The 14,558-nt window shown below is 42.9% G+C and overlaps 2 protein-coding genes across 2 annotated transcripts in view; one reads left to right on the top strand and one right to left on the bottom strand.

Annotated features, from left to right (window-relative positions):
• The window catches only part of ptger4b (prostaglandin E receptor 4 (subtype EP4) b), a 221,384-nt gene that overhangs the window by 140,339 nt on the left and 66,487 nt on the right, over positions 1 to 14,558 (bottom strand). The window lies entirely within an intron of this gene.
• Positions 1 to 14,558, top strand: part of lamc3 (laminin, gamma 3) — a 95,976-nt gene that overhangs the window by 57,626 nt on the left and 23,792 nt on the right. The gene's annotated exons all lie outside the window — the stretch shown is intronic.

The following is a 14,558-nucleotide window of genomic DNA, read 5'->3' as shown; positions in this document are numbered from 1 at the left end:
ACCAAGAGATAATTGTCCCGACGATACAACACATTGATAGGTACCACATACATACAACATCAAACAGTTAAAATGGCTTCAGTTGTAACCAGGGCTGGACTGGCAGAAAAGATCGGCCCAGGACTTTTGGGTCAAGACCGGCCCTCTAGAAAATCAGTCATACCATGGACGCTGATTTATGTTCTTCCCAGTGGGCGAGGGTCAGGATTGATCTCACAGACTCGTGGTTATGAGCCCGGCGCTCTACCTATGGAGCTAAACAAGTGGAGCATTGGTCCATCGCCACACATAAATTCATGTTATGAACCGCCCAAAAACACGAGCGCTATGCAGTTGTCGAGGTCATTAGCAACACAATAAGCCCTTTAACTAAACCAGTATAAGCTACAAAACCGAGGACAATAGCTGCTTGTTGTTTCAGCCGAATATGAGCTTACGGATCAGAGACTCACTGCTTTAATCTTGTCGTTTACAACTTATATAAAAGCGTCAGATACTTCTAGTGGATATATCATGAAACTGGACCTATATAGTGAGGAGCACGTCAATAGAATATGCAGTATCTCTTGTGGGCCAGTGTGGTGCAATGCGGGCTTGACCTCTCATCAGGTCAGACCGGCCCAAAGTACGTCGGCCCACCGGGAAAACTCCCGGTGCTCCTGATGGCCAGTCCAGCCCTGGGTATAGCAGAGCAGACTCAGGTCTGGGTGTAAGAAAGAGAACTACTACCCCCGCCCTATTGTATCACCCATCTGGCTCAAGGTCACTGTGGGTATGTTTAATATAACAGCTACTGCACACTCCATGCAAATAAGGACACAGGTACAGAAGAGCTACATGTAGTTTTGTTACAGGCTGCTCACCTGCTGACTTAAAGAGATGACATGGGCAATATACCGCACAGGATCCCATATGCCCGATCTACAGCTGCTGTGTTGCTTGAAACGCTCCCCCCAGAACCAAAGCGATACTACAAGGGGTAGCTTTGTTCAGAACTTATTCAATATTTTTCAGATTGAATGGTAGTTAGCATTTCACCTGCTTTCACTGAGCAGGACCAGACAAGGAGATTTTTTTTAAGTAAAATGTGGTGCTTCCAGCAGACTGGCAGAGAACTTCGCTATCAATACATTCATACCGTCACATTGTGAATTATCATCCCGTTCAATACAGTTAATATTGAAAAAGTTTTCATATTGCGCAGCCCTAATTTTAATATATATTTTTTAAATTAGAATCCTTCTTTTATGCTGCATTCAAGGCAACTGGGATTTTTCCCTTTTAAATATTACGACTTACGACCTCAGAGTGTTTGAATAAAGTTGCGTGTAAATAACACGGTTTGCTAATATGATGCTAACGTCATATGAATGTTTCTCCACACTTGATATAATTCAAAACATGCTACATAATGTTGTCGTTTGTGACCAAAAGTTAAATTGACTTAAGTGGTTTTGTAAAAGTTTTATCATTAGCTGTGCTCATCCATGGGGGCCGCCATTACTGATCTCGTATCTAAATGTAACAGGGTGCACTTTGCACCACAAGGCGGCGCCAGCGCGCTAGCGCATAAAATCTCCGCAACTTCCCCTTGCGCTCTCTGACTTCCGTCTAGCGTGTTGTGGCATTTGTGCCGTGGTGCCCCATCCTCTGCGATGCCAGGTAGTATGCAAGATTATTTCTGTCCTAAACTTCTTGTCAGCAAAGATCCTATGTAGTTCCTCTGTAGTACTGTTGTGAGCTCCCGCCGAGCAGCGTATGGCGCTCTACTGTGGGCCATGGCATGCGTCCTTCTCAGTGGTGTGGGGGCCGGTGTTGAGGGTGTCATTGCCACCCGGGCCGTAATGAAGTCGCTGATGGCGCACGGCTGCGTATTTTAAGGCGGTATGTTTTGTTCACTAAAACGGTGTGTAGATAAACTTACTTTAATTTAAGCTAACTAAAATATCCAATCTACAGAAAATCTCTTCAGTCTGCATCCTGCTGTCTTGCCTTGCCCGTCTTGTATGGTCCTGCTTTTAATTGTGAAAATCATGAAACAATGATGAAACAAACAGAAACTAAGCTAACTCATGAACAACAAAATAAAAACTGTTAACTTAAATATAATTTCTGTCTCTGCCTCAATCAACGAACCTGTGTGCTTTTGGGCCTAAGTTAAACATCGTGGCGTTGTCTGGCTTTAATTTTAATTTGATATAATTGATCAGACCCTCAATATCCCACTCTGCTACATAAACACAGAGCACTCAGGTAATATTAGCATTTACCAGAGGTGGGAGACTCGAGTCACATGACTTGACTCGAGACTCGAGTCGCAATTTTCGGGACTTGAGACTTACCTGACCAAAGCTCCAAAAAGACTTGACTTGACTTGGGACTTGCTGTGTGTGACTCGAGACTTAACTTGGACTTGAGGCCAATGACTCTCAATGACTTGCTGTGACTTTATAGTTATTACTAGCTGAGACCCGGCCTTCGGCCGGGCCTCGCTAGTCTCCACATTTGATATTCAGAGATTATGAGTTATTACAAAGAAATGTCCAGTATAGTCCCTATAACCCGTCACTCAGTATAGCTGTAGACCCGCAGTAAGTAGACCAGTGGTTCCCAACCCATTCCTAAAACTATGGCCACTACAAATGTGTAAAATAATGAATGCAAAAAATAATATCAAACAAACTGCAATTGGAGTGTTTGATGCACCTGTACTCCTTTCTTATAAACTACATCGACAATATGTTCGCTAAACTCAGGGAATAGAATTCAAGAAACAGTGGAATATTTATGGATAAATATTAGCGGTTCAGCTCTCATGGTTCGGTTCACGGTGCAGGACCTGTGGTTTGATGCATCATGGTGTAAGTGCAATCTATAAAATAAGAAGTTTTTTTTATTAGACAGTATTTATATCCTTATAATACAATTGGCAATGCTTTCAAAGCCGATTTATAGAATGTAAAGAAAAAATAGAAAAGAAATGGTACTGCAGCAAAGTTAAAAAATACATACATTTAAAAAAAAAAAAGCAACAGTGCAGGCCATGCGCTCGTTAAGTGGTAGTTTCACTTTCGCTTTCCGCACACGGAGGCTGAAGCTCTCGGAGCAGCGCGTTTCATTTGAAGCTCGTGTTTCTGCTTGTACTTTTTTTCGGAGACCAAACTTTGGAGACGGAATACGGCCAGGATTGGATCTTACGCATGTCTCTGCGCTTCTGACATGACGCAGCACTGGATCTATAATGAACCACAGCCTCGGTCACTGCAGGAGAAACTTAAACAAAGACACGCAGATGTCATGTGTTTTGGAGGATGTACCTGTACCTGCGGAGCGTCTACAGCTGCAGTTTAGGGTGAGTGACGATGACACATGGCCCTGTTTGGATGCGCACACACGCACGGCAGTCAGATCTCGTGCACTCGCGTTGTTGTGACGGCGGGTTGTCCTCGGACAGCAGCACCGCGGTCCATATGGACCCGTGGCCAATGCCCGCGGCCGGTGGGACGGTCACGTGGGGCCGGCCGCGGATTTTTGGGAAATGAACATGGCAAGTCTTATATAGCGCTTTTCCAGATGCTCGTCGGTGTACAATTTGTTGCAGTATTCATTCAGTCCACTGCGCACATCAGCCCCCACCACCAACCACGCACACACTCACTACTGTCGCCAGGTTCCCTAACGGTCTCCCATCCCAGTCCTAACCAGGCCCTTCCCTACTTAGCTTCAAAGTCGGTATGGGAAATAAAAATTGAGATTGCGTTTTCTATTATAGACTAGCTGAGACCCGGCCTTCGGCCGGGCCTCGCTAGTCTCCACATTTGATATTCTGAGATTGTGAGTGATTACAAAGAAATGTCCAACCCATCACACAGTTCAGCTGTAGACCAGTGGTTCCCAACCCATTCCAAAAACTATGGCCACTACAAATGAGTAAAAGAATGAAGGCAAAAAACAATTTCAAACAAACTGCAATTGGAGTGTTTGATGCACCCGTGCTCCTTTCTTATAAACTACGACAATATTTTCGCTAAACTCGGGGAACAGGATTCAAGAGACAGTGGAATAATTATTGATAAATATTAGGGGTTCAGCTTTTGGGGTTCACGGTGCAGGACCCGTGGTTTGGTGCATCACGGTAGTGTACAATAAAAAAAATAATGAGTAGGTTTAGAACTGAAATAGCCTAATGATCGTTATTAGACAGTAGGCCTATTTATAACCTTACAATAAAATTGGCAATGCGTTCAAAGCTGCTTTAGAATAACATGTACCTCTGGGCTCACAATAGCCTACGTGAAAGCAAAATAGAAAACAAATGGTCCAGCAGCAAAGAAAAAAAAAAAGAAAAAAAACTACGCAGTGCAGGCCATGCGCTCGTGAAGTTGTAGTTTCATTTTCGCTTTTACTCACACGGAGGATAAATCAGTCGGAGCAGCGCGTTTGATTAGAGGCTCGTGTTTGAGCAGGTTTTGGGCACGCACACACATACACACACGCCCACACACGCACACATCGCCCTGTTTGGATGCGCGCGCACACATACATACACACACGCACGAACACACACACACGCGCGCACACACACATCGCCCTGTTTGGATGCGCACACACGCACGGCAGTCAGATCTCGTGCACTCGCATTTTTGTGACAGCGGGTTGTCCTCGGACAGCAGCACCACCAACCACGCACACACTCAGTACTGTCGCCAGGCTTCCTGGTGTTCCCAAACGGTCTCCCATCCCAGTCCTAACCAGGCCCTTCCCTGCTTAGCATCCGAGGAACGGTCTCCCATCCCAGTTCTAAGCAAAGTCCCATACCGACTTTGCTTAGCTTCAAAGTCGGTATGGGAAATAAACATGGCGGCGCCCAGGCGGCGGCCATTGAGATTGCGTTTTCTATAATAGATTTATTTGAGTGAAACTGTCGAAAGACCAGGATTCATTGTGTAACAACGGCGCATCTTTGTTTACATATGGTAATTAGCCTCATGCGTGTTCGGTTTCCCAACGGAGCTTCTAATCAATACAGCGCGAAAAGGAAGGAGGAAATACGACGTCGAAATACGTGCATTAAAAGTTTTCTAAACAGAGTGAAGAGGTTACGGACAGGAAAATGTTTCAAACAATGGACTGTACCTACAGCGCAGACGGGCGGCCTCCAGAACGACGATGCGTAAGAGCTGATTAATCAACAGGAATCTCGGGGCTTTTCGATGTTTTAAGGTGTTCACACAAAGTTTACGCATCCGCACACAGCCCAGTGACAGCGGGACTGAAGGCTACGCGGAATCTATTTTGAGCAGGGGCGAATCCGAGTATACAGGGGCTGGGGCAGTACAGGGGAACTACTGACAGAAAAACCACCAGAAACTAGCAAAAATAAAAATATTATTTTATATTTATCTTTCAGACTGCAGGGAAAAGCAGCTCATGTTTAAAAGACTCTGTTTCATTTTTTTTTAAGTCGTCCCCCCGGGCCCCCTTCCTTAAAATGCTGTCCCAGCAATTTTGTACATAGACTGTTTATTTATAATACATATATTTTGAATGTTGTGGCGTTTAAATATTAATTAGACTTTAAATCCAAATCCATGAAGTTTTAAAAGTTTGTTTTTAGCCTAAATTTTCAAAATTACGGTATCTTGAGAAAGCACTTATTATTTTCAAGATTAAACACATGAAAAGACACGCTGGCGTTTGTGACTTGAGGTGACTTGCCGGCTAAAGCAAGACTTGACTTGACTTGACAAAAGCTATGACTTGACTTGACTTGAGCGCATGACCGATTGACTTGGACTTACTTGGGACTTGGACCTTCACGACTTGGACTTTACTCGAGACTTGCATTTAGTGACTTACTCCCACCTCTGGCATTTACATGTTGGTGGAAATGTATCGGTTGCCAGTTGCCTGGCCTAGAACACAGCATTAGGCATAAGACAAAAAAAGCCATACATTGGCTGCTTTTCTGTTACTGTTAATCTGTTGCTACCAGAAATTGTTATAAGAGTCTCATAACTCAGTATCAGAGATGCACAAAAGTCCCTGACTTGCAAGTCCAAGTCCAGTTCAAGTCCCTGACCACAAGGGACTCGTAATGCTCAAGTGAGTCCCCATCTCTGCTCTGTATACATCGTTTTGATTCACAGAACCAAATGCGAGTTGTGCTACAACAAGAATTCACTCTGCACAATTCCATTTGGATTTGAGTGTTTAAAAATGTGCACAGTGGCTGAGTGGTTAGCGCTCTTGCATCACACCAAGAAGGTCACGGATTCAAATCTTGAACCATTGGGGCCTTTCTGAGTAGAGTTTGCCTGGTCTCCCTGTGTCTGTAGAGTGTTCCTCTGGGCCTCTCAGCCACGTGATTCTGATCATTAGCCCGACTCAACATCTAGAGATGGGCCCCAGGCGGTGATGTCACCGATGCCCTAATGACATCATAGCATGAGTCAAATGCAGAGGGCCGATGTTGTTGCACATTTGTATGGCAGATAAACCACACATAGCTACATGTCATACATTTATTAAGTATCGGATTTGACAAATCCAATGATTATTGATGACTGGTTATATAATCTTACCACATGTGTTGTTGTTTTCTTCATGTCTTAAACAGCAGAGGTGCATAACCACATACATAGTACTACACAACACAGTACAATTCTCATTCTCAAACTGGAGTCCAAGACAATTCACTTATACCAAATTTTGTAACAGTGCTGTTTAAATTGTTCATGAAAGTAACTGCCGACAAAGAAATTCTGACAAATCTGGCTGCCTCTCCAAATTTAGTTTTGAACAGGGCTTTTAATGTCTTTTATCATTCAATTCATCTTGCCTTAATATTACATTGATGAAAGATGGAGGACGTTCAGGGGCTCCTAGTTTTTTGTTTTGTCTGTATTTCCTCTTCTGAAAGGGCGTCCACAGTCCCACAAACTTCCCATGAAATCACCGCCATCATATCAACAAAATGTAGCCAATATTTTATGCCATGATTTCATGGTGAGAGCAGAGGGAACACAAGCAACAAGCGGTGACTTTTCTCTGTCATTCTACAACTGACACCCATCACTTGAAAGCTGTGGAACCGTGTCATCCCTCAGGAGCATTGGCGTGCCATCACTCAAACTGAAGAACTTCACTAACACATGTTACATCTTTGTTTAAGACGCTCCAGAAACTAGCAGTGTGTATGAAAACTATACTTTTTATGTATCTTTTTATTTTGTAAATAGACGGTAAATACAGGTGTACTTCAATCCACTCCCAGTAAATGCAAAAAGGCAGTGCCGAGGTAGCAGCTGTTTAGTGTTTAAACAAGCCGACGTGGTTGTTCTTTTTATGGGCGTGTGCTAAGCAAAATGACTCTCTTCTATTCGTTATTTAAACCTCCATACTCACCAAGTGCACCATTGAAAATCCTTCGTCTTTCTCATACCCTCTTTCTTAAAGTCTCTGGGATGTGACCTAGTTACAGTTATTTCAAGTTTCATCTGGAAATTTGTGACGCACTATGATCATGTATTGAATGAAAGCGCAGGCATCCGGGATCCGGAGGAGAGTCTGGTGTAATTGTCTGTGCCCTAATTGGACTTGTTACCCACCTCTTGGCTAATGAAGTTTGATCTTCAGATTTCAAGTGTCTCGCATGTCTGTGTGGACACATTCCCTTGATTCGTTCTCTTACATCACTAGCTCCTGCCTCATCAGCTTGGCTTTCTTTTAAGACCCTGTTAGTCTCTGCTCAAGGTTTCTTACTCTGTACTTTGTTGTATGGGATTCATTCAATACGTCTGTAGTGCAGTGAAAAGACTGCAGCACAGATCATAATAACACCAGCTCAAGCTAAATTCTGAAATGCCCGCTATATTCCTGTTCATAGTTAAGGTTTTGTAAAACCCGAGGCCATGGTTCTCCACCGGAAAAAGGTGGCTTCCCCTCTTTAGGTCGGTGGGGAGTCATTGCCTCAAGTGGAGGAGTTCAAGTATCTCGGGGTCTTGTTCACGAGTGAGGGACGGATGGAGCGTGAGATCGACAGACGCATCGGTCGCTATATCGGACTGTTGTGGTGAAGAGGGAGCTGAGTCAGGGGACAAAGCTCTCGATTTACCGACCGATCTGTTCCCACCATCACCTATGGTCATGAGATCTGGGTAATGACCGAAAGGACAAGATCGCGGATACAAGCGGATACCGAAATGAGTTTCCTTCTCGTCGAAAAGAGCTGAGGTGGCTTGGACATCTGTTCCGGATGCCTCCTGGTTGTCTTTCGGGAGGTGTTCCAGGAATGTCCTATTGGGAGGAGGCCTCGTGGAAGACCCAGGACACGCTGGAGGGAAGTCTCCGAGCTGGCCTGGTGTCGCCTCGGGGTCCTCCCAGAACCGCTGGAGGATTGGGAAGTCTGGGCATCTCTGCTCAGACTGCTGCCTCCGTGACCCGGCCCCCTTCTGTTCTTTTATAAACCCTTTCAAAAGCCTAACCAGGGACGGAGGCTGCAAATTAGCCGATGGCTAGACGCCTTATGTACAGAACATCGGCCAACGAATTGGCAATGTTTCCTTGTACTGTCCCTGTCAAATAAACAAATAAATAAATAAAAAATAAAGCGGAAGAAAATAGATGGATGGATGGGTTTTGTAAAATAAAATCAAGAACCTTTTCATTAACTCCTAAGTGAAGAGAATAAATCCATAAATCCAGGTAAAGGGGAGTCATTTGTAGGCGCAGTGTTGATCATTTGTCACAGGGAGGGTGGACCAACCTGCTGTTTCTCCAATCTGAATCTTAATTGCTGTAGAATTACCTAGTGACACGGATTATGATGCAGGGTGTGCCCACAGACGAGAACCAGGATGGGGTTTACTCAGTGGCTACAGAGGGAAGCGGCCGCCAATTGGGCTCCATAATCATGATTTATTAACGCTTTCTGATTCATGGCGTTTCTATTCACCGTGGTGCTATACAACAGACTGCGAATGCTATTATTTGTTGTTGCACCATAGACTGAATAACAGAGGACCAATTATAGCCTCCTTCTTCCGGAAGCCTAATAAGAAATCGGGTCTGGCTCCAGAAATCCCTTGCTCTTATGGACTCTGCATTAAAACAATGCTTTTGCTATTTAGAATGTTTACCCTAGTCTAAATAATGGCACTAGCTCCAAAACCCCTAGCCAAATTGCTAGCATCAACAAGTGTCCGATAGTCCATCCATGTACAGTCATAGGTTGGACCAGTAAATTACAAGGATGTCAATTACTTTAACTTCATTGATACATGTTTTGTTTTAGCCTCATTTAATCATTTGATCTTTGCAAGTTTAATCCAGTTTCTACCAAAATGTATTTTCATATCTGAGAACATACTTTCATTCAAGTAGTCTTATACCTTGTACCACATATGCCCCGTGTATGCAAAACAAGCATACTAAATGCATGCATACCATCCATTAAAGTGACCATGGCCATAATTTATGTGCCCGAAGGGAAGCTGGAAAGGAATGAGAGAAATTATTGTTCGAAACGACATCATTCAATTTCCTGTGCAGTCAAGCCTGTAGGGGAACAGTTATTAATCACCTATAAAAATGGAACATACTCTTAGCAGGATGTTGACCATTAAGCCTCTGCGTTAGAACTGCTTAACCCAGATTCGCACATTGTTCAATCAAAGTCACCTGGAATTTTCACTTGAGCTGAAATCCTTTACAAATTGAAGCATTAAATATGAAATAGAGCTGCTACACTCAATTTCCTCTTTTCACTGCCAATTGATTCAAGCTTTCTTTCAGGACCAGAAAATATGTCACTCTGTTTGGCCAAAGTGTTATTTAAACAACAGCCAGACTTCAAAATGACCATTTTGTTCATGCTTTGAGAAAATTCAATTAAAGCCTTATGTTAGATTCCTGAATGGTCCACCAAATGAATGAATGACCCAGGAAATAGCTTTGAAGAAGAACGTTTCATAGGTCTTTCCATAGATTTACTTAGTCTTGTACCAATTTGACTAAGACCATCTTAGCTAAGGTCTCCATGACTAATCTCAAGATGGAAAAGGTTGAGGCCTTTTTAAATCAGTAAGCCTCGAAACCACAGCTTGTGCACCGAGTGTGCACATTGTCATCTTTCTGTTTACTTTTGTGTAAAACTCCATCGGTTTTCCCGGAGACGAGTAAAGCATGCTGAATCGGATAAGCAGACAAAATGACATGGTGAGACACATTCTAACTGACTACATCTGTCCTTTCAGTTTTCTCTCACTCTTCTCTCCTCGTATCAGTTCATGCCAATACTGTTGGGGCATCTGGGGGCTTAGCCTGCAACAAAAACAGCTCAACAGAGAGATTAACAGGCTGAAGTATCCGCACATGGAGCCAGCTCGACACCGTATCATTATGTCTGAACCAACTTTTCCCCACAGATTCTTAAACTAATGACCTTTAAGAGCTGAAGATGGCATTTAGACAGGCTTTGGGGAGCACATGCTCTGGCTAAATCTGTGCATTTGTAGATTGTGTGTGGTAAACACTGACAAATAACATCATCCACTTTGAAGTGAAATAGTTATGAGTATTATTGTGCATGTGTACCATCTTGGATCCTGCTTGATGCAATGAGACAGTTATACTGGCCTTTATTAGGTTTATTTTAGTGTGTCTTGGTACAGGAACCCCCATGGTCTGTTCACTTCACCAGTCAAATACAAAAAGTGTTTCTGCTCCTTCCCCTCTGCTGCCAGACTGCAGTGGGCGTGACATTTAGCTATGCAAAACAACTGTGCATTATTCACAAAATTTGGCCTCGCACAAATGTCAAAGGAACAAACAAGCATATGCTGTTACGAAACAAAACAAGCCACACAGAGACCTTCTGTTCGGTTTGAGTATTTGTAGCTGATGCACTGCTTCTTAGTCCTATCAACAGAGAGAAAACATCAGATTTTTTAAAGTTTAACACAGTAAATTATAACACTATCAAGATGCCATCATTTGTTTCCATCATTTTAACCACTGGCAGGTGATTTGGATAACAGGCTCATGTTGTTATTTTTGAAGGGTGTATGTGCTGAATTACTATGGCCAATCATTGTTATCATTATAGCACAGCGGCAAGTAGAAAGAGAAAAACAACACAGACTGTAGTAAAGACAGTAGGAATAGTAAAGAAGTAGAAAAGCTGTGCAATTTTATTAAGTTATTGGGAAGACAAATCGACAGTCCCTTTACGCTGCTTGTTTGTTTTCAATTTCTCCATCCGTTTATAGTTTATGTAGGTGGACAGAAAAAAACACTGCATTTCCTTCTATGCTCTCCTTCTGCAGAGCTCCCGACATGAGCCACATCTGCGGGCTCACGCTGCCAGCATATCTGTGTTAAATTAGAGAGCTTCAAACAGTCCCGCCAGCAAATTTAGCCCTGCTCTTGCCCCCGAGGCCCTCCGAACTGCACTCCAATTTTTCCTCTCTGTCTGGGCCGCTCTATTTCGGTTTTGTTTTCATTCGGCTTGTTCATTATGGCGGGGTGTTCACATGCATTAGTAAATAGGTTCCCTTAGCCCTGAGCCTTTTCAGTGTTCCAGGATAGGAGGCAAGCCTTCTGGAAAGACATCTTGGAAAGTCGCGTATGACACAGCATCTGCAGTTTGTATCTGTTTAGTCTGTCTCTCGCAGCAACTGTTGGCCTATTTATGTGCTACGGGTACTGATGGTGGTACTGCAGAGTTTGTGATTTACCACTTTATTTACCACATATTTCTTATCATAAATTGGCTGCTTTTGAGGGAAGAGTATTCTGTGTGTCTGTTTTGAAGTATTCTATGTAAGCCAAATCCCACACTCTTATGTTTGGACAAGGATGTTTGCTTTTCTTAGTCCAACCTCCCAAGATCCTCTTTTGGTCGCGTCATGCATTTCGAAAAGAACTCTTGCATCGCGTAAGGGAAAACCTAATTTTAGCAAGAAATACTCACAATGTAATTATGACTCACAAATAACCATGCGTGTGAGAGCGGTCTTTGGCGGTGAGTGTGTCCATGCCCTTGCAGCTATCACCTATTGATGAATTCCAACGTGTTCCAGCTCGACACAAGAGTAGGGTTTTAATGAAGTGCGTTAGAGCGTCTACAATACCAGATGTGACGGTTGAATGAGTGGCATGAAGAGGTCTGTGTGCTGCTGTCCCTCTAAAGAAATATTACTGAGCCATTTCAAAAGAGGCAATAGCAGAGGAGTTGTGCATTCAATTCAGTTTGCATTGATTATAATCCAATAAGCGTAAGATTACTCTGAAATCATATTACAAGAAAATTGTGGTAGTGTAGGGACACTAAGCTTTTGTAACTTGTGTGTAATAACACAGCAGCTATACATTTAGATTCTGCTCGCGTTGTTAATATTAGACATGACCTGAAACAGTGTGAATTGTATTTATTATTTGAAATTGTTACTTTAAACAATAAACCACTGCATGTGTGACTGTAAGAATTTCATTAAGAATTTACAATAGAAATGTTTATAGGCCAACAAAGCTTCAGCTTACACTTAGACACACTTTAATGGTCCACAAGAGAAATTGTGTTGTCACAGTAGCTCAATAATATAATATAATCTCTCTAAGCCGTAATAAAACTGAACAATACATTTTGCAAGGAATAAAGCAGGATAGAAACTAATATGTGCACTTTCTGAATGACGCCAAGTCACGCAGTAACGTAAAACTTATAAACTTCTTAGGAATTACCCACCTCTGTGTTTCTCTTATGCAGGATCAAAAAGGAGGAGCAGAGTTCAGCAGAGGAGAGGTGCATTGTGTGGAGACCTCCATAAGGGAAAAGATATAGAGCTGCACTGACAAATGCAGCTCCACAGAGATCCCACTTCATTAGGGGGGCAAATGAATGGCCATTGATTCATTGATAAAATGGTTCTGCCGGGATGTTACGGTACATGTTGTAATATAATAACACAAATTAGCACAACCATGAGGGGAAAGCCTTATGAATAGCTGCGGCCCCAGAACATCCATTCACTGAGCCACAGTTTGTGATGCATGCCGTTAGCTTTTCTCTGACGATGGAATGATAATAGTGCCGGGGTGGTCCTCCGTGGCCCCGCTGCCTCATAGCACACTCAGTCATCGTCACACCCGGTAAAGTCAGCACATTTCGGCGGACATTAAATTTTGGGCACGGCTCATCGGGGATCGACGCCACGCGCCATCAGTGTCATTGTAATGCCTTGTGAAATCCGAGCAAGATTCACTTCTTTGTGCTCAGGATTGATCATTACTGCCCAAATACCCAACAGAAAGGGCTCACAGTTTAGGCCAAATGTAATGATACTACCAGTACTTTACTTGGTTTATGATACCGATACCTGAGCAATACTTTTTTCGACACTAAAACCTGAATTCGATGCCTTTAATTTTGCGATACCAGTTGTACCTATGCTTTTTTTTTCCTGTCATATCATACTGGTATTTTTAATGGTATCCAGTCCTACAACTTACAAAAGGTTATTTGCAAAATTACAATCAGGTTTAGTTAAGTCAAAGCACGTATGGGAAATACACAGTACACCAGGGGACAGGAAGGACGACCGGCCATTGACCGGGGGGCGGGGCTGAGGCAGACTCAGAATGAGGGGGCGTGGCTAGGGACGGAGTGTGTGTACTCGTTTATCTTTGAAAGTCAGTGTTATGCAAAATATGAGCCTAGAGCTCAGTCCATATCTGGTTTAGCTCCGTGGCTTGGCCTTGAAGGGAAAGTGTTGACGGGGCTGGAGAGGTAAGGTCCAACTGCTTCAAACCTCCTCTCTCAGGAGGAAAGAATTATTCCAGAAGAGTTCATACATTTGCAATCATTTGTCTTTTACTTCTCAGCATTAGTTCAGTTCTCCAGAGCAAGCTCCCTCTACAGTTCATCCCTTTTCCCTTTAAAAAAAAAAGAAAAGTCAGACAAAGACACTTGCAGAGGCAGGAAAAAAGCACAAAAGTCAGAATCCGACCAATTAAAAGCTTAGGTAGTTCTGTTTGAGCCAAAGAACACAATTATAAATAAATTGTATCTACATTCAACAATCCTATCCACCCCTAGAGGAAGCCTTCATTTGAAAACCACTGAGTTAATTTATTTCTATTACTATAAATTAGTCAACGTGAGACTTTGAATAGAATTAGGATATTGTGGGTTTTTTACTGAAACATTCATGTCACATAAAACGTAAAAATTCTAATGGTCGTCTGGTTATCTTAGCTTTGTGGTTCTATTGCGTGTGCCAATAGCCTTATTTAGCGAGGGGAAACGTCGGTCGCATAACTTAAAGTGAGAATTTTCTTCACTCTGATACGCTGTGGTGTGAGCTGACTTTCTAATGCAATGGCAAAGAGCTTCTTTCTGAATTACACTGTGGGCTATGAGGGGAGTAATAGGGAATTTTAATGAGAATCCTGCAAAATTGCACGCCCAAGGATTATTTGCTCTGTACTGGAAACGTACGCTCTTCACGTTCTCTTGAAAACGTCTACCATTGTTTTTTAACACTCATAAGGAAAAT

The sequence above is a fragment of the Gobius niger genome, assembly GCF_951799975.1.
Source record: "Gobius niger genome assembly, chromosome: 2".
NCBI lineage: Eukaryota > Metazoa > Chordata > Actinopteri > Gobiiformes > Gobiidae > Gobius > Gobius niger.
Note: the sequence above shows the minus strand (reverse complement) of the source record. Positions and strands in the feature narration are given on the sequence as shown.